Here is a 24,918-nt window from a genome sequence, read left to right on the forward strand (position 1 = left end):
TAGGGTTCAAAAGGAATCAAGAATAAGACTTGGGGATCAGATGATAGAAAGCAAAGGAGGGCCGGGGGCTAGGCTGGTGAGCAGAGGTTTCAATAGGAATTCTTCTTTGGTTTGGAGTAATCCAAGCCCAAGAAGAATCTGGGTCTCCTAATACTTATCATTTCTTTGAGGGAAGCATTGCAAGCCTGAAAACTCATATCCAAATCCTGGAAGAAAGACTCTCCTCCCCAAGGGGAGGGGAGTGGTTGTGGGCGGGAGCTCCAACCCCCGCCCACGCAGGGGCGTGAGCCCCTGCCCCTTCCTGCTCACCTGGCCGGCGCCTCACGCCCAAGGGGCGGCTCCCACCTGGAGCCGCCCCTAGCAGGGGCGTGCCTAGCCATCCTTTATCTTCAGGCGCCGGCCCCCCCTCAGCCTCTTTTCGTCGTCGCCGCTCTGAGAGTCACCCACCCTCCACTCCCTTTAGCTCAGGGTTTAGTTCTTTCTCTGGCCTTGCTATGGACCTTAGGTTGGTCGCCCGGTTGTCCGGGGGCCTGGTAGGAGTTTTTCCTGTTGGCATTAGGCCTTTGGGTTTTTTCGCCTACCTCGTAGCAACCGTCACAACTTTTGTGGTATTGGTGGGTAGGTTAGGCATTGGATTTGGGTGTTATGCTGTGTGGGAAGGCTAGGTGTGGCCATCGCCTACGCCTTCGATTTGGGTATTCCGTTAAAGGAATCTGGCGGTCGTGTATTCTGTCCGATGCCTGCTTGGCTGGAGGCCATGGCACGACCCCCGGTGACATCATGGGTGAGCCTATAGTTGGATAGGCATCAACTGGCTCCATCTACTGGTGGTTCAACCCCTCTGCTGTGGTCATCCAATGCCTAAGCCAATACCTTTTCATTGCAGTAACCAATAAAAGTTGTGGCCTTTTCCTTGCCCATAAACCTTATACCACGTGTCCTTGTGTGTTTATTTCCACCTCACGGGGGGGTTGGGGTCCTCGAACCACAACTGGCTTCACCAGCATCTCCAGTTGCTACTGCAACACATATACATAACAGCAAACGATTCCTCAAGTGCAATCAGTATAACCATCACACTGAATACCTCACATCACTGAGCCCATGATATATGCCAGATGGAATTTTTCACCTGGAAACCTTGATGTTTCTTATCATTGTGCAGCTTGATGGCCACAGACACTGGACTGGAAAATTAGAAGGAAGTTGAACTGTGACTATACTGTAAAAAAAAATTAATTCAAGAAAATGGAACATCAAGTGCAATCTGTGCATTACCGCTGACTGAAATAGCACAGGGACAGACTATGTGGGGGCTGTTGTTGTTGTTGAACTCCTTTGAGGGTAATTAGATGTCAGCGTGAGACTGCTTCAAAAGAAAAACCAATCCTCTTTCAAGATTCTAAATCTATGGATACTAGAATCGTTTATAGTTCGCTTTTTTTAAAAACCGCACACTTTTTATTATATATCTCACAGGGGCACCCTTTGGCCTGCCACCTGAAGGACGGATTATACCCACCTAATTCCATTCAGTGGTACAGTAGCAACAGGTCCTCCCTGTTGCTATCCCTCTATGTTTTAAGCTTTTTCCTTTATTTTGCTTTTTGCAAAAAAAAAATTATTATAATACAGATAGGTTGGGGAATCATTAGCTTCAAAAGGACCTCTGTATATCAAGAGCTGGATCTAGAATCAAATATTACTGGTTTCCAATAGTTACACTTTTTCGGTTAAAAAAAAAAAGGGTGCAAGCACCCACAAAATTGTAGAGTTGGAAGGGACCATGAGGTCATCTAGTCCAACTCTCTGCAATGTAGGAATCTTTGGTCCAACATGGGGCTCTAACCCAGAACCCAGAGATTAAGAGCCTCATACTCTCCCAACAGAGCTATCGACCCCTGCTCTTTATTTTCAAGTCCTTTGGGTGCCAGCACAAAATGGCTCCCACAGGTTGGGAAAAAAGAGGTACACTCCATACTGGTGAGTAACAGAAAAAAGAAGCAACCCCCATTAAGCCAATTATGAGAGAGGAAGGGATGGAGAGAGCCATGCCTTTCATTTCGCTAAGTCTTGGTCACTATCAACAGATGCTAAGTAACATGGAAGTGTTGTATCAGATCATCCTGCCTTTTTTGACAATGATTTTAGCTGCATGGAGGAAGAAAGCAACAGTCCGCTTTATTCAGTCTCAGCACTGGGGCTAAGAATAATGACAGGAATAGTTTTGATTGGTAGCTGGGGGGCTGCAAGGGAAGAATTTGGGGGTTTCAGGGCTGATACTGTCTCTTTTGTTGCTGTGAATTCTGGCACCATCTGCCTGTGTGTGCTTGTTTCTCTGCCTGCAAAACACCTGTTCTGCCTGTAGTAAATAAAAGAGATAATTACAGGTGCCATAAGGCTTCAGCACTCTCTCCTCCAAAACAAACTGACCCTGTAAGAGATTGTCCTTAAGTTCCCTCTGCTTAGGGAAGAGAAGCCTAGAACAGTACACTGTGCAGCTTTCCTTACACAGCATGTTAAGAAACCAACTAAAACAGTTCAATCTGTAAGGCCAAAGAGCATGTCTAACCTCAAGCACATTTCAGCATGCAACTCTGGGGAAATCCTTTGAAGTGAATTTGGGCTGTTACTGCCATTTAAAAGCCAGAGTTAGCTATGTTAGTCGGCTCCGGCAAAACAATATCAGAGTCCCGTGGCACAGACAGTCAAATGTTTTGTGGCACAAGCTTTTGTGGACTACAGCCTGCCTTGCCAGACACTATTGTAAAATTTTAATGCCAGCATTTCACTGGCCACTTTGCAGAACAGAGATACATTCCTTTGCCAGTTTCAGAAGGACATGGAAGGGAAAGGATGGGATTTGATAAAGCAACAGAAAAATGCATTATGGAAAAACATTGACGGATAACCAACAGCCAGGTGAAGTTAACGTTGGACCTCTGAACATTTTGTGTTTGAATGCATTTGCTTGACTCAAAAAGGATGATGAAAGTCATCCCAGACACAGAAGCAGCATCCAGGACCACACAAATGCAGCACCATTTGTGTGGCCTCTCAGCTGTGGGGTCCTCTCCCCTGGGAAGTACACAGGGCCCTATCAATAGCAACATTCAAACAGACTTTAAAAAACATTTGATTGAATTAATTCAGCATTTTACTGAAGATTGTCTACAGGCTAGATGTTTTAAGGAGCGATCCTAACCCAGGCTGCTGCCTGGTGGGGCTGCATTGAGCAGCAGGGCAAACACGACATCTACCACCCTGCTGCACATAGGCAGGAGAGGCAGACAGGTAGCTGCAGGGCCAGCCAGGAGATGGCACAGCAATCAGCCCCATACCAAGTCGAGCGCCATCGTCTGATGGCTACAAGGCCAGCTTTGGATCTCTTGTTATTTGACACATTCTTAGAATGGCCTGTTTTGAGGTCTTGCACTAGCTGTCACTAGCAGTGACCCTGTCAGGGCTATTCCCACAAACTTGCACATTCAGCAGCCAACAGGGGAAGATTTTCACTGGCGAAGTGATGCTTTTGTCCCTGCATCAGCGGTGGCTGGTAAGAGGCTGTCTTCTGCCCGCTGCTGCATTTTTAGAATTGTTTTTCAGGCTTGTTTTAATGGCAATACTTTAATAGATTGTTTGTTTATCCCTTTGTAAGCCATCTCTTGCAGGCTCGTGGGAGCGGCATTTGATTAATTAATTAATTTCAATGGAAAACTTAAGCAATGGCAAGATAAAACAAGTTGTCCTTATAATTACAACCTTGAGTAGTGTGGAATAAAAGGCATAATTGGCAAAATGCTTTTACTAAATTTCTTCAATAAATGTTAGCATTCAATTATAAAAGAGAGCTTTGTTCCATTATTAATATTTTACACCCAAATTAAAATAGCTAGAGTGCTCTTGGCTCTCATTTTATTACAATGGCAAAACAAAAACCATTTTGCTGAATTTTCCTTTATTGACACAAACTGCTCAGTCCCTGAACTAACTTTACATAGAGGGGATTTTACAGTAAGAGACAACCCCCCCCCCTGTCAGTTATTCAATCTAAATCCACATTCTGCTATCACTTATCCTCAACTTTTAAACCCAAACTTGCACATCTGGATGATGTGGTCAGTGCTGACTGGAGTGGGACCAAACCGGAAAGAGACATGAATGAGAGCAACTACAGGTCACCAGATGGAATGGAAAGGAGAGGCTAGAGAGAGTTTGTGACTCTACTCCTTCCCATCTCTTTTCTAAAGGATTCGTGAATATCTAGCCAATTTTAAAGGCTAAACCTATTGCTGTACCATAGCCAAGCATTATACTGGAATTATTTCGTAAATGCTTCCACAGTATTTATTCTTCTTCCACATCATCCAGTAATCAGTGGATAACATGATTTCCCCCCTGTATTCAAGTGGCAACGCTTTCAATCTTACATCTTATATATGAAGTTTCTACTTTTCTGACTGCACATTTGCTCTGATGTATTTCTCTGATCAACACCAGCACATCAAATAAGCACAACTAACAGGAGAAGTCACCCTATGATGCTATGTGCACTTATCTGGGAGAAACTGAACTCAGTGGAACTTACTTCTGAGTAGACATGTAAAGGACTGTGCTGCTAGCCTCCCTATCTCCTTCCAAACAAGGGAAAATATCTTTTTTATTACCTTTCTCACTACAATGAATTTTCTAAGAGAGCATATTTTTCATAATACACCCTTTCTTGAAATCAAAACTAGGATGGCATAGTAATCCCAGAATAGTTTTCAAAACATCACAAAATAAGCAACGGTTAGAAATATAACAAACATACACAAAGAATGTGATTATCTCGGGGTGCAGGTAGGTTCACATATACAGAGGCAATCCTTGAGGTATTGAAGTCCTGAGCCATTTAAGATCAAAACCAGCACTTCGAATTGGGCTCATGCAGTTGGGTCAGGATTGGTATCATTGGAACCAACTCCTAGGTGCTGAGGTCCCTTCTCCACCCTCAATAAAATATTTGAGGGGGCCAGGCCTCCCCAAAGTTGATGGGCATTGTCGTTCAAATGGTGTCCATACACTGCATCTTATGCAAGACAGGGCCCTGCCAATATTTTATTCAAGTTGGCAATATTTTATTCAAGGCTGCCGATTTGCCAAAGGCACCTTTCTACCGTAATTAAAGTGCTAAACATTAGTAAAACAGTTTTAAAACAGGTAAAGTGCACAGTGCATGCATAGTCGTATTCTATGATTTTATCAAATAATAACTAGTTCTAACTTTAAATCTAAAGCTCACAGATTTCCAGGTAGTTGCAAGAACACGAATAATTTTATGTAAAAGGGGTCAGTCATATCAACAGTATATTAGTAGTTTATGTACTCTAGAAATTGTTAAATAATAGTTTATTTGTACAAGTAAAATACAAGTTTTGGAACCAGATGAATACTTTTAAGAAGAAGAAAAATATTTTGAGAGGGTTTTTATTTTGGTAAGAATATGCCACCAACAGTTTTCAGAGTCCAATCAAACAAATAATATGCCACTCCGAATATACTTCCTACCAAATTAATGCATGTTACACAAACCACATTCACTTAGCTTCAAACTTCACTTTTTTCATCTGGGATTTATGCCTTCTCTTTCTTGAATATCTTATACTCTTGCCTCAGGCTAATCCACCTCTTTTGAAAGCAAAGCCAGAATTTAACAGCTTTGCCTCCTAGAGACCTAATGATAGATGTCAAAAATGTATCATTAGGATTTTGTCCAATTAAAAAAAAACAAGACTTAACAGAATGTATGTGTTATACAACTTTCCCATGTTGGACGAGGTAAAAGTTTGGAATAATGAAAGAGTATTCCTGTTACACAACATCTCATATATCCTTGAGGGGAAAGGTTTACGACTTTCCCCATTGTAAAAACATATTATGCTTTCAGGTTTTATTAGAGTAGTGATCCTGATCCAGGGTTCTTTGTGTACAGTGACAAGAAGCTCAACATGATTTGTCCATGAAATAGATAGGCATTATGGATAATACTTGATCAGAGAGTCAGTTTGGTATAGTAGTTAGTGTATCAGATTAGGACCTCAGAAACCAGGTTTGAACCTTGAGTTCTTCAGAGTAAAGGCAGGCAATAAATGTAGTAAATAAACAAGGCGTTTTAGAATTGACAGCACAAAAGAGGGTAGATATGGAATTTCTTCCAACACAGCACCGTTTACCAGATACAGAAGATTAATCCAGATGCCACATTTCCAAACAGATACAACTCTTTCTAGATCAGGGCATATATGTAGAAATATTTAAATCTGAATTTATACATCACTATTGTCAAGGGTTGTGAATACAAAGGTTCTATAGTTTTTCAGGGAAGCGGGTGGCACTGTGGTCTAAACCAATCATAAGGTTGGCACTTTGAATCCGTGCAACGGGGTGAGCTCCCGTTGCTTTGTCCCAGCTCCTGACAACCTAGCAGTTCGAAAGCATACCAGCACAAGTAGATAAATAGGTACCACTGCAGTAGGAAGGTAAACAATGTTTCTGTGCACTCTGGCATTTGTCACAGTGTCCCATTGCACCAGAAGTGGTTTGATCATGCTGGCCACATGACACTGAAAAGCTGTCTGTGGACAAATGCTGGCTCCCTCGGCCTGAAAGTGGAGATGAATGCTGCACCCCATAGTCAAATTCAACTGGGCTTAACCATTCAGGGGTCTTTCACCTCCTTTATAGTTTTTCACTACATCCTGTATTTTATTGTTATACTGATCCTAAATATGTGCAATGATTTCCAGACTGTGTTAGTCTGTTGCAGCAAAAACAACAGTCTTTTGGCATCTTAAAGACTAACAAACATATTATAGCATAAGCTTTGATGGATCAGAATTCACTTCACCAGATGTTGTAAATTAAAGTTGCCATATTTCAAAAAGATTTTGCAAAATTTCCCCCAAAAATGAAGTTTTTAGGGTATCTTGTAGGGAAATCGGCAAAAAATCAATACTTCCGATATGGGCTGTCATGCCTATCTGGGCAGGTCTATTTTCTTACTGTACCAGTGACACCTCCCTTCACTGGCCTCATATCACAGATGTAGTTAAGTCAGTTTTGTGGATATAAAACTTGCATAGATAAAACCCAAATCTCATCACTAAAAATTGTGATACAAACATAACCTCCATAAGCAATTAAAACAACAACAACTTAAAAGTAACTTACAACTTTATCCTGTTTACTTCTATTTGTAGGGAAGCTCCCCTAACTTTAGTAAATGTGCAAAGAGTTGCAACCTTAGACTTTAAAGCTAAGTGCTAAATTGTGAACTTAGAAAAGGGCATTGACTGGATGGCAAATGTCCATATGTAAACTGAAAAGATGAGTTTTAAGCAAGAATTCTACATGAACATATTAAAATCTTATTTTCTCTCTTCCAATATGATTTCAGTTCCGCTAAGGAGAAGAAGCTATATTCATTTCAAGCCCCTAATGACTTCTGTTTGCATAAGAACTATGTAAGAAGATTTACAATGCGGGTAACCTATTATTAAAGTATATGCTAATCACTCTCAATCCATCTAAACTAAAACATCACCAAGAAAATATGCATAATGTGTTTAAACCAAACACAAAACAAAACCATTATTTCTTATTTTACATGTACAGTAGTTAATTATTTCCTAATTGGCTATAAACCTTTAGTGTTAAAGTATATGGATTGTATTTTAATTTAGTTTTTAAAACTCATACCAAAATAGAAACATTTTCATAAATATTTATTGGACCTTTCAGATGAAATGTTTCTCTTGCAAACTTACAGCCTGTGCTTACTTAAAAGGAAGTTCCAATGATTCTAGTATAATTCACTTGCAATAAGAATACTTATGACTACAGTCCCAGGTTCTTACCACAGTGTTAAAACAGTTAGGGGAAAATTATCCAGTTTTAATTCCAATGAGGGGATGTGATCTCACTGCAGTTTGGATTTCTGAATCATCACTGAGAAATCAGTAAAATGAATAAATCCCTGCAAAGGTATCCTTCACAGACGCTACAAAGATTTTATTGGTAGACTGATGTGGGAATATTTTAAGGCAGCAACTGCCTACAGAATTTAAACACTATCGTTCTGTTGCTGATCCATAGCAAATTGCCTGCAATTATTGTCATACGATCACCTTAGTAATACAGACTGACCAGGGACAGCAGCAAATTAGCAATATGGCCTGTCTAAGGCATTTAGGCTGGCATCCTTCCCACTTAGCTGTAATCTTAACCCCCAATGTAGGGGAGTAAAGGTAAAGGTACCCCTGCCCGTACGGGCCAGTCTTGACAGACTCTGGGGTTGTGCGCCCATCTCACTCAAGAGGCCGGGGGCCAGCGCTGTCCGGAGACACTTCCGGGTCACGTGGCCAGTGTGACATCGCTGCTCTGGCGAGCCAGAGCCGCACACGGAAACGCCGTTTACCTTCCCGCTAGTAAGCGGTCCCTATTTATCTACTTGCACCCGGGAGTGCTTTCGAACTGCTAGGTTGGCAGGCGCTGGGACCGAACAACGGGAGCACACCCCGCTGCGGGGATTAGAACTGCCGACCTTTCGATCGGCAAGCCCTAGGCGCTGAGGCTTTTACCCACAGCGCCACCCGCGTCCCTTGCATGTAGGGGAGTAAGCCCTACTGAATTCAATGGGACTTAACTTCTGAATAGACATAGTTAGGATTGTCACTTTGGCTGCGAATAAGACCTATTGGACTTAACTGGACTTGCTTCTGAGTAGACATGTATAGGATTGTGCTATCGATCATCAAAATTTCTCCAGCCATACAGACATCATCAAACCTCAATACATGCAGCCAACATAATATCATGTGTACAGCAAGGGTCCTAGCCACACCACACTGTACCATCATCATATTATTTATGTAGAAATAGAGGTGAGGCCTGAAACGTTTCATCTAACAGTAATGTTAGCATTTTTCCAAAATTAAAAAAATAAATATATCAGCCTACTGAAAGCAATGAAAAATATTGTTATGTCCAACACAACGTGGTTTAGTCTACTTCTTAACAATGCTATATGATAAAAATTATTGTTGTTTCCTTCTAAAGTTGCACATATTTCACAAATTATGTACTTTAGGAATCTTAACACGTCTTTTTTGTTCACAAACCTTTCAGAAATTTGAAATCATATCTCAAAATACTCCAGTGAGGGATTCTTGTACTCAACATTTCTAAAATAAAACTACACAAGATTTCAGAAGTTAAGCTAACTTATATAAAGTTACCCGTACGAAAAGAAGAAGGCCAGGAAATTGGTGGAAAGTCCTAAAAAACTAATAAAAGTACTGAAAAGTCCTAAACACTAATTCCAGGAATTACTCAACGTTCATCACAGGTTTATTAAAACCAGAAACCTATTTGTGGAAAAGTATAAAAAAGACAACAGAAAAGCATATGCATTACTTGAATCTATGAAATATCGTTTTTAAAAGGCACATCAATATGCATACAAGTGTACTCAGAACAACATAATCTATTTACTATAGTTTAACATTACAAGAATTACCCTTGTTGCATTTACCCTTAGGACAGTTGTGTGAAGAAAGTGATTGTGGTCACTGTTCATTGTATCTGATTTCAAGATACTTACATCTGAGGTCAGGATGTATTTTTTCTTTTGCTTTTAGCTTTTTAAAGAAGTGAAACTAAGGCTAACATACTTGGCCAAGGCCACACCATGATACCATGACAGAGGACAGACATAGACACCAGATGTCCATGATCGAATGTGATGTAATGGAAGTGTTAGTCAATGATGGTGGGGTTGGGCATATAGGGTCACTAGACCCATACTATGGAACAAAAATTCAGCAGGCACACTCCCATCCGATTTTCATGCATCTCTTAAAGACCAATCTATGCAATCAAGCTAATACAACGGGGTTTGGGAGGGGGGGTTCATTAGAATGGTCATTTTGTCCCTTTTTTTGGTGTTTTATATTTTATAGTATATATTTATTGTATATATTTATAGTTTCATTGTATATATTTATAGTTTTATTGTATATATTGCTGTACACCGCCATGTACAAAATAAATGCTTAAATAAATAAATATAAATTATTTATAAATAAATATAAATAAATAAAAATTACATAAATAATTCCCCAGTGAGCCACAAACCTCTCCTGAATCAGCTATTCTCTCTCAATCTAACCTACCTCACAGAGTTGTGAAAATAAACTCTTTGGAAGAGAAGGGTGGGATTAAAAGGTAATTAAAATAAATAAATTTCTGCACACTGTTCCACACTGAGGACCTCTCTCTCTCTCTCTCTCTCTCTCTCTCTCACACACACACACACACACACAAATTCCAGGAAAAGATACCTTAATGTGCTATTCTGAACATACTTACGGTACTTACTGCCTCACTGAGCAGAGTGGGGCATCAGAGTCAGAGCAACCTTAGGCAGTTGCATGGGCCCCAGCAGTTAACCAGGGAATGCAAGACTTCTCCACTCCCCACCCCGGCCTGGTACTCTAAGCAGCTCTGGATAATGGGGTCCAGTCAGGGGCATCTTACCCATAGAGGCTAGTGACGTGAGGCACCAGGGTGCCAAGTTCTGGAGGACCCCAGGGAAGAGGCGGAGGCTGGATGCAGCACCTCCCGGCATCAGCTCACTGCCCTCGCCCACCTCTGCCATGCCATGCCGAAGCAGCGCCATGCCCAGAGCCTCCATCTGCCATGGTCACCGTGGCACAAAATGGCCAGCTGAGCCGGGGGGTGCCGCGTCCAGCCTCTGTCTCTTCCCCACCGGAGGAGCTGCCCTCCAGCCACTGCCCACGTCCTCCAGCCCTGCCGGCAGCGCTGTCCTCCCTAAAAAAAACACTGGGAAATGGGGGGGGGGGCGGAGGGAGCTTTGCATCATGGCACCGGGTATGCTTAAGATGGCCCTGGGTCCAGTTGCTATTTTAATTTTCCACAATGCCCCAAAACAGGGAGCAATGTGAGAAATTGAAACTGTAGGTATGACCCACCAACACATGAAGAACTGTTGCCTTCTTTGCCTCCTAGTAAGCCCGCCAAAAGAGAAGGCAGCCCACCAAAGAGCACTTAGGAACAAAGGAGTCAGACCATTGGTCCACATAGCTCAACACTGTCCACACCGACAGGCATCCTAGGATTTCAGGCAGGGGACATCCCTAGCCCTACTGGGAGATGCCAAAAATTAAACCTAGGAACTTGTGTGTGCAAAGCAAGTGCTCTAACACTGGCTTATGGCCCTTTGCCCAGGCCACCCTCAAAGCTGGAGCCAGTTCTGCCCTAAGTAAATGATACGTTTGCACTGTCAAGAATGCAACCTTAATGCAAGCCACACTGAACACACTAAAAATTACTTCCAATTAAACATATGAGAGAATTGCTAGAGTAGATGTCAGGATGATCAAGGAGGGCCTCTGTCAGCTGAATAAAGTCACTGGGTTGAGGAAAACATTGATATATACTTAATTTATATGGACATATAAATTAAAAGACAAACCCTATGCACATCAAAATGATATTCTGGGGATTTAATGCTATTACAAGTGTAAACATAATAAACAATTGTAGCAATGCCATATTGCAGTAGGAATTCCTCCCAATCATTTCAGAAAAAAATGAGTTTCATACACCTAAAATCAATTTAAAATATAAAATATGTAGAGTAATTTATTATTATTGTGTCCTTGAGAATGACACAGACCTTTTCAAAAGGTAGCTATTATGTATCTCCTTAGTTCTCCCTTCATTTTAGATCTATATGCATAATTATTTTATAAATGTTATTTTATTTTCCCTGTTTTCTCCATAACTTGTACATTTTAACACTACTTTAAAATTCTGGTGATCACTACATTTTCAAGGCTTACGGGAGAGTAAATCCCATTCAGCTCAATTATTCTGAGTAGACATATTTAGGATTGCACTCCACCAGAATACATTTCAGCATTTTAGAGGCAGATATATTTTCCTCCAGTAAAAATACAGCCTAGTTGCTTGTTGCAGTAAGCACACATCATGTTACTTTATTCATTTCTAAACTCATATCTACATATGGATTTTAAGTATTTTATAAAATAATTTGAATATTAAAATAGCTGGGGGTCACCCCCCCAAAGAGTCATTTCTAACCATTGTACAGACTTTCCTCCCCTTTCAAAACAAAAAACAAAACCCACAGCAGCTATTTCCATAGTTACGGGATCCAGAGTTATTCATCGTGGAAGTTTGCTTTGTGGAAATACATGACTGTTAGGCACAAAATCCCAGAACAGCCCCATCTCTCTACAACTATGTCCTGAAAGAGCCCAAACACATGAATCAGTTGCAACAATACTTACTCCCCCAGCTCTAAAATCCGGATATGCCTCACAAGCACACAGCACCTGCAGACCAATCCCATGCGCTCTGACTTGGAAGTAAAACCCACGCTGTTCAATGGGACTTGCCTCCAAGGAAGGGTGCAAGAAAACGTGCACAGGATGGCAGCCTTCCTTCTTCCAGAGGGAAGGGGGGGGGGGAGAGAATCAAACAAACCGATCGGCTGCAACGAACGCATTTCTAGCATTTACACCAATCCCAGTCCATACCAAGAGGCACTGAAGGCAACCCTCCCGATGGCTCCACGCGAAGATGGGAGTCCATCCCACCTGTTTGATACCCAGGAAACATTCCCTAGCGCTCATCTCGTTAAAGCTCTGTCGTTACCTGGTTCAAGTGTATCCCACGGAGCGCGTTCCTACCCGCGGTTTCCTCTCTCTCTCTCTCTCTCTCTCTCTCTCTCTCTCTCTCTCTCTCTCTCTTTTGCCAGCTTCCCAAGAATGAACCCAGCCGCCTCGTTCAAATCATGGCTGGATGAGAGGAACCCCAAAGTAGTCGATATACACACAGGCACCGAAAGAGAGTTTGGTGCGTGTATGTGTGTAGGATTCCCCTTCCAACCCTAAGTGCCAGCATTCCCCCCCCCCCCAAAAAAAAGCAATGGCAAAGTAGCAGAGCTGCAGCTTCCCACCCAACGAAATCCCGGGGGGGGGCGGGTTACAAAATAAATAAATTCCCAAGGCATCTCGAGAGAGAGAGACCCAAGACTGAACTTCTGGTCCACACACACACCTTGCTCCTCCAAAGGAGCCCATTCAGTTGCATGGGAGGGATGTTCGCATCTGCCACGCCACTCACCTGTGTGCAAGATGCTGCTGTTCAGCAGCTGCTCCCTTCCTTCCCTCCTCCTCCTCTTTATCTCTTTGCTCCGGCCGGGCGGCGACTGGCAGGCGTGCCCCCCACTGCCATCTTCTGCTGGAGGCGCCGAAGCGAAGGGACTGTGGGGCGGGGGGGGGCGAGGAAAGTGGGGGGCAAAAGAAAGTTACCTGCCGCCGCTGCTAGTGCTGCTGCTGCTGCTGCTGTGGGCAAGGGGGCTTCATGTGAGCCTGGCCCCGGCAGGCGGCGGAGCAAGCCTCTCGCCGGGAGAGGAAGAGGAGGAAAGGAGGCGGGGATAAGGGAGGGAGGGAAGTAGCAGCAGCAGCAGCGAAGGGCTGAGCGCCGCTCTCGCAGCCCGCCGCCGCCGCCGCCGGTAGCGGTGGTGGCTCGAGGAGGATTTACTATAAATAGCAGTCGATAAGGGGCGGGCGAGGGGGGGGGGGGAGAGGAACCGGGCGGGCGCGGGAAGCGGAGAGGCCGCCTCAGCCAACACGCCCAGAGTTGGCGACGGGCTGGGGAGGAAGCCGCGCAAGGGGGCGAAGTGGGGCAGCGGGAAGGAAGGCCGTCGAAGCGGCCTCTTGTCAGGGAGAGGGCGAGCTCATTCCGCTCAGAGATAGAAACAAGGCAATTGTGGGGGGTTTGGGGGGGTGAAGCGCCTTTCGAAGCCGCCGCGAGGTAACTTTGGGCGCTCGAGTGGACGAGGGTGCTGCTTGTTCGCCCCAAGGAGGTCTTTTCCCTTCAGGCTCGGCGGCCTCTCCCCCCCCCCCCCTTGGAAGACAGGGAAGGAGGCTGGCGGTGTGTGGGAACCTTCCAGGTTCAGTGGCGTAGCGTGGGTTGTCAGCACCCGGGGCAAGGCAAGTAATTTGCGCCCCCTAACCCTTGGATTTGTGCCCGCTAACCCGTGGATTTGCGCTCCCTAACCCTAACCCCCAGATGTTGCGCCCGGTGCAGCCGGGCCCCCCTGCACCCCCCACGCTACGCCACTGTCCAGGTTAGAGTTGTGCTGTGTGTCGTCGAGGGGAAACGGGGCTGCGTTTGGGAAGCGCCTGGGCACGAAGCCGTTTTGCCAGGCTCCGGGTTGTTTCGTGGCACACGACAAAGTTAAAGCCCCAAAGCAGGAGGGGGGGTGACCGATGTTTTTTTGGGGGGGTGGGGGAGCTGAGGACCACTTTCAACCGTGAGGCGGGACCGGGGAGGGGGTTGTTCCATTCACGCGCACAGGACAACTGCACCTGCAGAGAACATCGCCGAGCCCCCTCCTCAGCGGGGTCTGGGAAGATTGGCATCCCTAGCAAGGCGCAGGGCGGGCTGATTTCATCCTCTCGCTACGTAGCACTGTCTACTTAAAATAAAAAAATTAAAAGCCTATTAATAATTGCTATCACTGACAAAAAAATTTTTTTGGGGGGGGGGATATCTTTTTGTGGGTCCAAAAAGGAGTTCGATACTTCTCCTGCAAACAGGAAGACTCACGTTCGAGTCTCTGCTCATTTGAAGCACATTTTGACTCTTTTTTGCTCCCAGAATTGTAGCTCCGTGAGGGGTAAACTACAGTTCCCAAGAAAATGTGCTTTGGATGATTTTTTTGAGGATGAAATGAGGTTGGGGGAGAGAACTGGGTCCATTTCTGAGCTCTCCTTGGAGGAAAGGCGGGATGTCAATAAAATGAAGAAGGCACAGGCTGGGAAGATGCTTTGGCATCTCTCTTCAAACTTCCAGTGTTTGTTATTTCATGATGCATGCACATCTATTTTATAACGTGAACAGGGAGGACACATGAACAATGGTCCCATCAAATATGACTGGTTTGGCCCTCAACACTATCACCATACTGCAACCCTTGGGTTTTGAGGAAACTGGAGTCTCATCCACACTATACATTTAAAAGTCTCGTGCCACTTTAAACAGTTGTGGTTTCCCCAAAGAATCCTGGGAAATTTAGTTTGTTAAGGGTGCTAGCCACAGAGACCCTAATTCCCTTCACAAAGCTACAGTTCTCTGAATGTCCTGGGAAGCGGGACGCAGTGTTAAACCACTCTGCAAGTTGTAGCTGTGAAAGGGAAATAGGGGTCTCCTGACCCCTCTCAGCATCCTTAACAGATTACAGTTCCCAGGATTCTTTGGGGGAAGCCATGACTGTTTAAAGTTGCATGATACTGCTTTAAATGTATAGTTAATATTTATATAAGTAAATGATTATATATGTTAGTTGCTTTTCTTGTAAAGGCAACTCAAAGCGACTTACATTAAATAACCCTGATGGGGCCCAAATCAGCTAAACTAGTATAGAATCAAGGTATATTTGTAGTATAGCCACATTCACGAATTTCCAGAGGGAAATTGCATCAAAAAGAGCAAATAGTTTTGTGGCACCTTAAAGGTTAATAAATCTTATTATGACATAAGCTTTTGCTAACAATCTATTTCATCAGACACAGGGAGAGTGAACCTGAGATGCAGGTACATATAAAACCCCCATCCACCTGCAGTTCAGGGTCTCACTTCATGCATCTGACGAAGTGGGTTGTACTAAATTTGTTAAGTCTTACAGCAGTGACCAGAGGAGGAATGATGCTGGGAGGAGTGCAGGGGAAAAAACCATCATGGTACACCTGCATCAGCACAACCAGATGCCTTCATCTGCCCCAGCTGCAACAAAACATGTCTCTCCCATATCAGTCTCTACAGCCACAGCAGGCACTGTAACTCTCCAATGGTTTGACTTCACCCCCAAAAGCGCACTCTTCCATTGTCTCCAGAGCAGACGGATGCCAGCCTTTAAGGTGCTGGAAGGTTCTTTGTTGCTTACACTCCTGAAGTTATACTGTAGATCACAGCCTTCATATTCAATGTTTAATTAAATTGTCTACTGAAAATGACTTACTGTTTTTATAACCTTGTCAGATGAGCCATTCTGTACTTCTGTTTCTTTAATATATTTTGCTTTGATTTTATTTTAATTGAGACTTTTTGCACCACATAGGTATATTTTCATAGATATATATTTTAATGAGTTTGAAGTATTGAAAGGTATAAAATATTACTGTACATAATAATACAGATAACCAGCAAATTCACAATTAATCACATAAACTCGAATTTCTGCTTTACTTTCAGAAAGCGTGTATGAAAGGGAAGGCAAGAAAACGTTGTTACCAGTTTTTAGTGACGGCAGCTGGTGGGAGCATTCCATGAGTTAAGTTCCATTGTTGGGACAATCCCACCAATAGAAGGAAGGAGGTGACTTTTGCCAATCCCCCCCCCTGCATCCCCCTCCATTCCAGAGAGTTGGGATCCCCTGGAAGTGTTGGGAGAAGCTGCAGGGAGAGAGAATTGGAGAAAGTTGACTCCCCATTTCCACCAATTTTACAGTGATTAGATAGCAAAATTCTGTGTGTATCTACGTAAGTGAGTACAAGATTGCAGTCTAAAGTCTGTTAAATATCTGCATTGTGGTTAGTTGGTTAGTTTTCATATGTATGCTATAAAACTAGAGATAATGTAGCTTGCTTCCATCCAAATGTTCATTCTAGATTACCACCTGTACTAGCAGGAGGCATTTTCTGAAGAGTCCAAAACTCATTTGCATATGTTAATCCATTCAGATGTATGACAAGTGAAGAATTCCCCTAGTGCCCAGGCATGGCATCAAGGGATCACATCTTCCCATACTTATTTATACACTTTTGCTGTAGGACCTGTGCATGGAACAGATTTTACTGCCCTGTCTGAATGGTTGGCCAGCTATCCATCTGCCCTCAAATGGCTAACCACCCCCCTCTTCTGTCTTTTCTTTCTCTCTGACATCTTTATCTTGGCAGCAGGACTGCTTCATCAATATATTCATTCACTGTAATGCTGTATTCCACCCTCTGAAATGCACTTATGCACAGTAACATGTATCACACTAAAATAAAACTCCCTTTGCTTGCATGACAATGTTACAACAATGAAAAACTTCGAGTCTGTAGCAAAATACATAACCGTAAGTTACACCCTTGGATCTAGCTCCCACTGTTCCTTTCCTATTACATGCCAGAAAATATGAAACATCAGCTTTAAGTGTATGACCTTCACTTTACTCTTCAACTAAAGCTGCAAATCCTACATACGCTACTGAAGAGTAAGGCCTACTGAGCTCTGTGGAATTTACTTCTACTTAAACATCCACAGGATCAACATGCATTTTTGCTTTATATTACTTTGATGTATTCTTTTCTTATATGCCATCATTTCAGCCAGAAGTAGAATATTAAATATCTTCAAGCAGACAATAGTCCACTCCATCTCTCTCTAAAGCTCTTTCAGAGCAATCACATTTCTTTGTTCTTGGGTTGCCCAGAGAATTCTTTTCTGGGTGTTCTCAACCTAGAAAACAGTTGGTTTTATGCTTTAATTTCTCCAAGAAAAAATGATAGTATGAAAATACTGTCTTCAGAAATTTGAACGAAAGATGACATTCAAATACCTTTATTTGACAAAATACAGTTGCTTTCAAGACACAGACTACAAAACACAGGCAGGCTGTTAGGTTTTTTTGCTTTGCTTTGCTGAGCAACAAGTTCTTCATAAGGACTGTTCTTATCTATATAAATAAGTCCCGCTAAGATATAGGGGTGTGTTTGGAAAGTGGAGTAAAGGTAACGGGACCCCTGACCGTTAGGTCCAGTTGTGGACGACTCTGGGGTTGCAGTGCTCATCTCGCTTTACTGGCCGAGGGAGCCGGCGTTTGTCCGCAGACAGTTTTTCCGGATTATGTGGCCAGCCGCTTCTGGCAAACCAGAACAGTGCACAGAAACGCCGTTTACCTTCCCGCCGGAGCAGTACCTATTTATCTACTTGCACTTTGCCATACTTTTGAACTGCTCGGTGGGCAGGAGCAGGGACCGAGCAACGGGAGCTCACCCCATCACAGGGATTTGACTGCTGACCTTCTGATCAGCAAGCCCTAGGCTCTGTGATTGAACCCACAGTGCCACCCACGCCCCAGAAAGTGGGGAATTTCTTCAAATTATACAGGGGCAGAGCTGGAAGGGTTCCATCTGTGCCATGGTTGAAGCAGGCAGGATCCTCCACAGCCAATCCTGCAGTAGTTTACCCATGCCATTCCAAATGGTGGATTTTACACACAGGCCAGGGATGCCTGTGTTAGACATTTCCTGATAGCTGACCTTAATGTCCAAGGCCACTGTCTTGTTTTTGCTTCTGTTGCCCTTTTCAGGAACTTTGGTCCAATGCACCCAAATCTGTTCTTGCGCAAGCATCTGTAAAATTAATTATGGGCCGGTGACATTGCATGGGCAGGTGTGGATTATGCCCATACATTCATAGGGTTGCAGTTCAGTGATAGAGTATCTTCTTTGCATGTAGATGGTCAAAAGTTAATTCACCTAGATCTAAAGCAGGGGTCAGCAAACTTTTCCAGCAGGGGGCCGGTCCACTGTCCCTCAGACCTTGTGGGGGGCCGGACTATATTTTTTTGGGGGGAGAACAAATTCCTATGCCCCACAAATAACCCAGAGATGCATTTTAAATAAAAGGGCACATTCTACTCATGTAAAAACACACTGATTCCCGGACTGTCTGCAAGCCTGATTTAGAAGGCGATTGGGCTGGATCCGGCCCCTGGACCTTAGTTTGCCTACCCATGATCTAAAGGCAGGTCTGGGAAAGTCTCATCTGAATCCCTGGAGAGCCGCTGCAAGCCAATGGAGACAAAACTAGTTGTTGTTGGTATTAATACCCTGTCCATCTGCTAGATGGACCAGTGGTGTGATTCCATATAAGACAGCATCCTACATACCTGTGAGATAGGAAGTTGCCTTTTACTAAACCAGACTATTGATCCATCTATCCTGAATAGCAACAGCTGTCTTAACCTCCAGCAGATCATCTGCTAGTTGTCCATTAATTGGAGAGGCCGAGGAGTGAACTTGAGGTCATCTGAATGCAATGCATGTGCTCTACCTGATGTAAAATGAGCAGCAAGCCAAGACAAGGTAGTGGTGTTTGAATGCAACCCCAACTCATTTTAGAACACCAATTCCTGCTTTTGGTGCAAATAATGGAATAAATATTGTTTTGTTTTATAAACTAACAGTCTGTGGTAGAAATAATCCTTCTGAAAGGCATCAACAACAGTGCTGGCATTTCATTATGGAAATGTAAATATTACAGCGAAGAGAAAAGATTGTAAACAATTAGCTCCTATGACCTTTTATGAAGGACACACTGAAATAGGAAAGCTTCGTAAAAGGTTAAGCAGCATGAATGTGACATGTTGGTTGAACTTGTCCTCTGAAGACCTCCAAGTTTTTTGCTGACCTGGACTGGAGTAGTCCTATTGGAAATCATGAAGCTAATTTACTGATTTTAAGCAAGACTAGTAACATTTACCTATTTTCCCTAAATAAACTTTCATTGCGGAAATTGAATTGAATATGAGCAAAGAAAGGAACTGTCATATTTGTTTTGTAGTGACAACCTCACAGGTATTTATTATTTCCTGTTTTATACACACACATACACACAAAAGCATTGCAGCAAAATACAGCATGCATATGTTCTCTCGATATAAGTATATAGCTTTGTTTTTGCACAAAGATACTGGAAAATCAGGTTACTCATCACACCGAAAAAGATTCATCATATTTGTAGGTTTGCAAAATATGTGGCCAGGGCTGTATGAGGTGCTCGGCACCCATGACAGTGAAATCAAATGAGAATTAAAGGGCTGCATCAGAATTTCAGGCTTTTGCAATGTCATTCTTTCAGCTTGTACAATTGCTTTCAAAGCTTCTGCTACTCCTTCAGAGTTCTCTTGGTGGCATTAACTTTTAGTGGTCAAAAATTGATCAGCCAAGAAAAACTCCTGTTAACCTGTAAACTGAGAGATAGAGAAAGTTATTTACACATATAACATGCACTGAATTCAGATGGCTGCACTGTATTCAATGAAATAGTCTGTGGCAGCAATCCTGTTCACATTCTTACTTGAAAATAAGTTCCATTGCATAAGCATGCATAGGATCAAGCCGCATGCTTGACAAAGTCAAGGGGTTGGTGTTTTCTGATATTTACGGTAAGTGAGCAGCATATATCAAACAGCTTGTAGGAACAGAAAACCCAGAAAACCTCTGCTACTCTGCAGTGCCACCATTTGTGGATGACCTGAGGAGGTACTGCAGCTCCCTTCATAGAAGGATCAGGAAATAAGCAACTGGCCTTATTATATACTCATCAGCCCGCCCTGAATCCCCTGTGCCGGCTCCTTGCCTCCTCTGATATCCAGAACAATTTTCTTGTCCTAACCTTAAAATTTCTCCATGCCTTGCCTCATATCCCAGTATTGTATCCTTGCCCACAATCATTTATCCTCTTAGCATCTGCTCTGAGATGTCTTCTGAGGGCCTTACTGGCAGGAGTGACAGGACAGTCCAGTGGCAGCACCAGCAGCCCTTTAGAAGTGTCTGAGATCACAGGGGCAAAGCAGCTCTCTGACAACCCGCTTGAACCTTCCCTGAATCCAGCTCCTGACCCTCCTGTTCACCAGCCCCCTCTACTAGCTCCAACCCTTCTTGAGGCACCAGTGCCACATTTCTCATCCCACAACTCTCATCTCTCTCAGGTCGTCTATCTCCAAGGCCTTAACTCTGAATCCACTCCTTTGAGATCCTCCCACCTCCTCCATAACAGCTCTATGACATCACTGCCATGCATAATCTTACATACTTCTGTTGCCTCCTCCATCAGCTGTTTCCCTAAGCTATGAAGCCCCAAGTGTTGCAATCTCCACTGCCTAGCAAGATGCTCCAACTTGTAGCCCTGTTGGCTCAGCACATGGCCATGCATATAGAGCCCATGGGTCCTCAGTTCCAGCCTTGACAGCTCCCAGCAATTATCCTGATGAATAGCAAAGTAGGAAGTCTAAATTGCTGCAGTGCTGCCAGTATCTATTGTGCTGGGTGAGCAGTTACTTAAGTCTTTTTTATTTCATTCCTCCCTGGGAGTAACAAGCGAGGTGGCCTTTATGGCTCACCCATAATAAATTAAATCTTCCACCTGAGGCCATTTTTCCAATTCATTGAATGTTCCAGGTCACAGAGCTCCCATTCAGCTTTAATCAATAGGTAGCATCTTCTTCTACAATAAAATTAACACTGATACACAGATGCTGCATATGTTAGATGGGCTGAACGCCTCCCGTTTCTGTGAGATTTTCACGAGATGCCTTGAATGCTGCAGATAACATGTAGGTTCTGTTAAACTGGATCAAAAACTACCATTTGATTGCTGGTGTTATAGGCAGTAAAATTATCTCATTGCTAGTGCTAAAGCAAGGTTCAAATGTTATGGTACACCCTGCAGGTTAAGAACATATCTCGATGCCATTTTATACAGCTGTGTATTGCATCACTTGGCTGTAATGCAACTTCATCAACAACCAAACCAAGAAAAAGAAAAAGAAAGCTATTTCTGTGTTAGATGAAGCGGGAGGGAATACAGACTGGTGATTTTTGAACCTTGAAAACTTTAAACTCCTTCCATTCCACTCAAAAGCAATAGTAAAAATATATGAAAACATAAAGCTCTTTCTAGTTGACTATTTTCACTGTTAGCTGTGAGCCCATTGCCTATTCTGGACTAAATGGGATGTGAAATGCAATTGGATTCTCAAGATTTTCAAGAAGTGTATCTCTCTTCTTCAGCCAATTCAGAAACCTGTGCTAAAAGCAGCTTTTTGTTTCCAGCGCTATGATAATATTTTCCCATTATATAAGTTTGTGGAGCAGATTCCTCCTCCTTTTCACCTTAGCGCAAACCTTGTCGCCATATGAGCTTTCAACTATATTTCTTCTCTAATCTATACACTTACAGACAACTCAACCATCTCTGCAGATGTCTAGGGTGTCTATCTGAAGAGGTTAGCCTAAGATCCTGGCACACAATTCACCCGGCATCTGAGATGATTGTGTGTATACGAGAAACAGAAATGCCTGGGCAAAGGTGGGGGAGGGAAGCTAGATTTATTCATTGTATCCATTCCCCCAAAAGCTAACAGGCAGCATCCAGAGGTTCTACCTGTGAGTCATTTCACAGATGAAGTTCACAGAGTGACCAACTCAGTCCCAAGATTGGGATATCCAATCTTGTGCCTTCCAGGCGTTATTGGACTCTGGCCACACTGGCTGTGGATGATGGGAGCTAATGTTGAGGGATGATCCAGAATTGCAGTGCACTGGAAGGGGAACACCATGTTGCCTTCACAAAGGCGGCTTGCAGATGAGGTGGGTCCACTGCTGCTGCAAGCCAATTTGGCCTAGGAAGTTTGCACACACTATCAATTTGGGGCAATAGGAGAAGTAACTGAGAAGTAACCTGCGTGAAAAGTGGCCCTTTGCACATCGCAAAAAGGAAAAAATGTTACCAATTTGCATACTCTCATTTATCTCTCTAGAGAAATGACACTGTCTAGATAAATAACACTTAGAAACAATTGCTATCATCTAAATCAGGGGTCAGCAAACTTTTTCAGCAGGGGGCCAGTCCACTGTGCCTCAGACCTTGTGGGGGGCTGGACTATATTTTGAAGGGGGGAGGGACATGAATGAATTCCTATGCCCCACAAATAACCCAGAGATGCATTTCAAATAAAAGCACGCATTCTACTCATGTAAAAACACCAGGCAGGCCCCACAAATAACCCAGAGATGCATTTTAAATAAAAGGACGCATTCTACTCATGTAAAAACACACTGATTCCTGGACAGAGGGCTGAATTTAGAAGGCGATTAGGCTGGATCCGGCCCCTGGGCCTTAGTTTGCCTAACCATGATCGAAATAGAAATACAGTGCATCTCACCATAGTGCAGAAGACGGTGACCAGTGTGCCCCTGGTCAGTCTGCTCTCCAGCCGCTTAACTGTTGGTGGACAAATTCTAGGCTCCTGCTTGCTTAGGGTTCTTTATCTTTCAACTGGACTTGGACCAGACACCTGACAGCCCTACAAAGAAAGTAAAGTAAAGCATATGGTCATTTCTCCATGCAGGCTGCTTGCAGGAGGATTTGTGGGAGGGGGAGAGAGAGGGGTGGCTGGCATGGTTAGAGCAAAGAGTTTGCATGCATAGCATTGTTTGTTGGGGATGGAGGGTTGGGCTGTATGCCTGAGTCCCTTCTAATTCCTGGATCCCGCAAGGATTCCATTGCTGAAAGAGCCAGGCAAGTTTCTTGGTGAGTTAATATCCCTAAGTACAGGGTTGTTAATATAAGAAAGGAAGCTGCTCTGTGCCATTGTGAACTGGTTAAAACATAACCAAAAATGCTAACTGCTCCATTCAAAATTCAGGGACTTGACAGAATTGAACCAGAACTTCATAAATATTACTGAATATTTCATGATCTTTTATGCTCAGGGGAAGTGCATCCCTTTTGCTTGTTATATAATGTGTTCTGGGCCACTCAATTAGAAAGCAACAAAAAAATGTGTGCACTGTGCCATGCAGTTCCAATTCATGTGTTTTACTTTCCCAAATGCCAAGTATTTTGAGCCTGATTGGGAAGACTCACATTTTAGAAACACAGGCTCGGTGGTTCTCCCATAAGGGCAGACTTTCCACACTCAGCTTGGTTTCATTTCTCAGAAAATAAAAAGCAGCAAGGCAGTGATCTTGTGCTTCACTTATGCGAAAAACTGAGTCAACAGAGCTATTAAGAAGTTTGGGCACTCTGTGACTCTCCTTGACATGCCTTGTTAACAGTGCAATCTAACTAAGTAACATGAAAAAATACCCCAAATCACCCTAATTCACCCCCTTGGGGCCCAAACACATCCCTAATGTATATCATCTCATCCTGCCCAGTCTCAAAACATTTTGAGTAAAGATTACTAAAACACATACCAGTCACTTCCCTAGTTTTTGTGTGCTAAATGTCCTCTATACAGGTCAGTAACTTTATGTATATTCTATATTTAGCTATGTTCTTAGCTCAACAAACATCTGTGTAGTTATATCCCAGGGTCCTGTGTTTATGAGCTTTAGATGTCCTTGATACCTCCTTGAAGATTGCTTTGTCCACCTGTTCCCTGCTGGTTAGAAAGCCTATGAGAAATTATTCACCTTTATTTGGTGTGTGTCCCCCACATCTCTTGTTGATTTACACACACACACACACGCCTGTTCTTCTCAGGAGCACCAAGTGTATGTGTATTTGGATCGTACTATCTATTATGAAGACAGAACTGAAGGCATTAATGGAGGTATTTCTAATTATTGTTGTTGCATACCCACACCTATGAACACTGCTCTTCTACTGATAAGTACCCTTGGCATCTTACAAAAAAGGATTTAAATGCAATTATATGATTAGGTAGGGATGTGGAACCTGAGGACCTCTCAATCAGAGATGGTGAACCTGAGGATTTCTAGATGTCATTAAGACTACAACTCCCATCATCTCTGACCACTGGCCATGCTGGTTAGGGCTAATAGGAATTGGAGTCCAACAACGTCTGGAGGGTGACATGTTCCTCATCCCTGCTCTCAACTGTATTGAACTTCAACTCCTATCAGCCCCAGGCTGGTTGGTAGGCAATTGTAGTCCAACAACATCTGGAGAAGTGTTGCATTACCATTCCTGCATTCAGGAAATAAATATACAATACTGTAAAAAAAACCCTAAAAAAAA

At 43.3% G+C, this 24,918-nt stretch overlaps 1 protein-coding gene and 1 long non-coding RNA gene across 2 annotated transcripts in view; one reads left to right on the forward strand and one right to left on the reverse strand.

The window, feature by feature from the left end:
• Window positions 1-16,865, reverse strand: part of HDAC9 (histone deacetylase 9) — a 423,892-nt gene extending 407,027 nt beyond the window's left edge. The window contains exons 1-2 of the mRNA XM_083405349.1: window positions 16,390-16,865; window positions 13,216-13,355 (exon numbers count right to left, since the gene is read on the reverse strand). The gene's annotated coding sequence lies outside the window, so the exon portion shown is untranslated. The remainder of the gene's footprint in view (window positions 1-13,215; window positions 13,356-16,389) is intronic.
• LOC310660671 overlaps window positions 1-24,918 on the forward strand; it is a 365,222-nt gene that overhangs the window by 155,383 nt on the left and 184,921 nt on the right. The gene's annotated exons all lie outside the window — the stretch shown is intronic.

The sequence above is a fragment of the Podarcis tiliguerta genome, assembly GCF_965153285.1.
Source record: "Podarcis tiliguerta genome assembly, chromosome: 12".
NCBI classification, from domain to species: domain Eukaryota; kingdom Metazoa; phylum Chordata; class Lepidosauria; order Squamata; family Lacertidae; genus Podarcis; species Podarcis tiliguerta.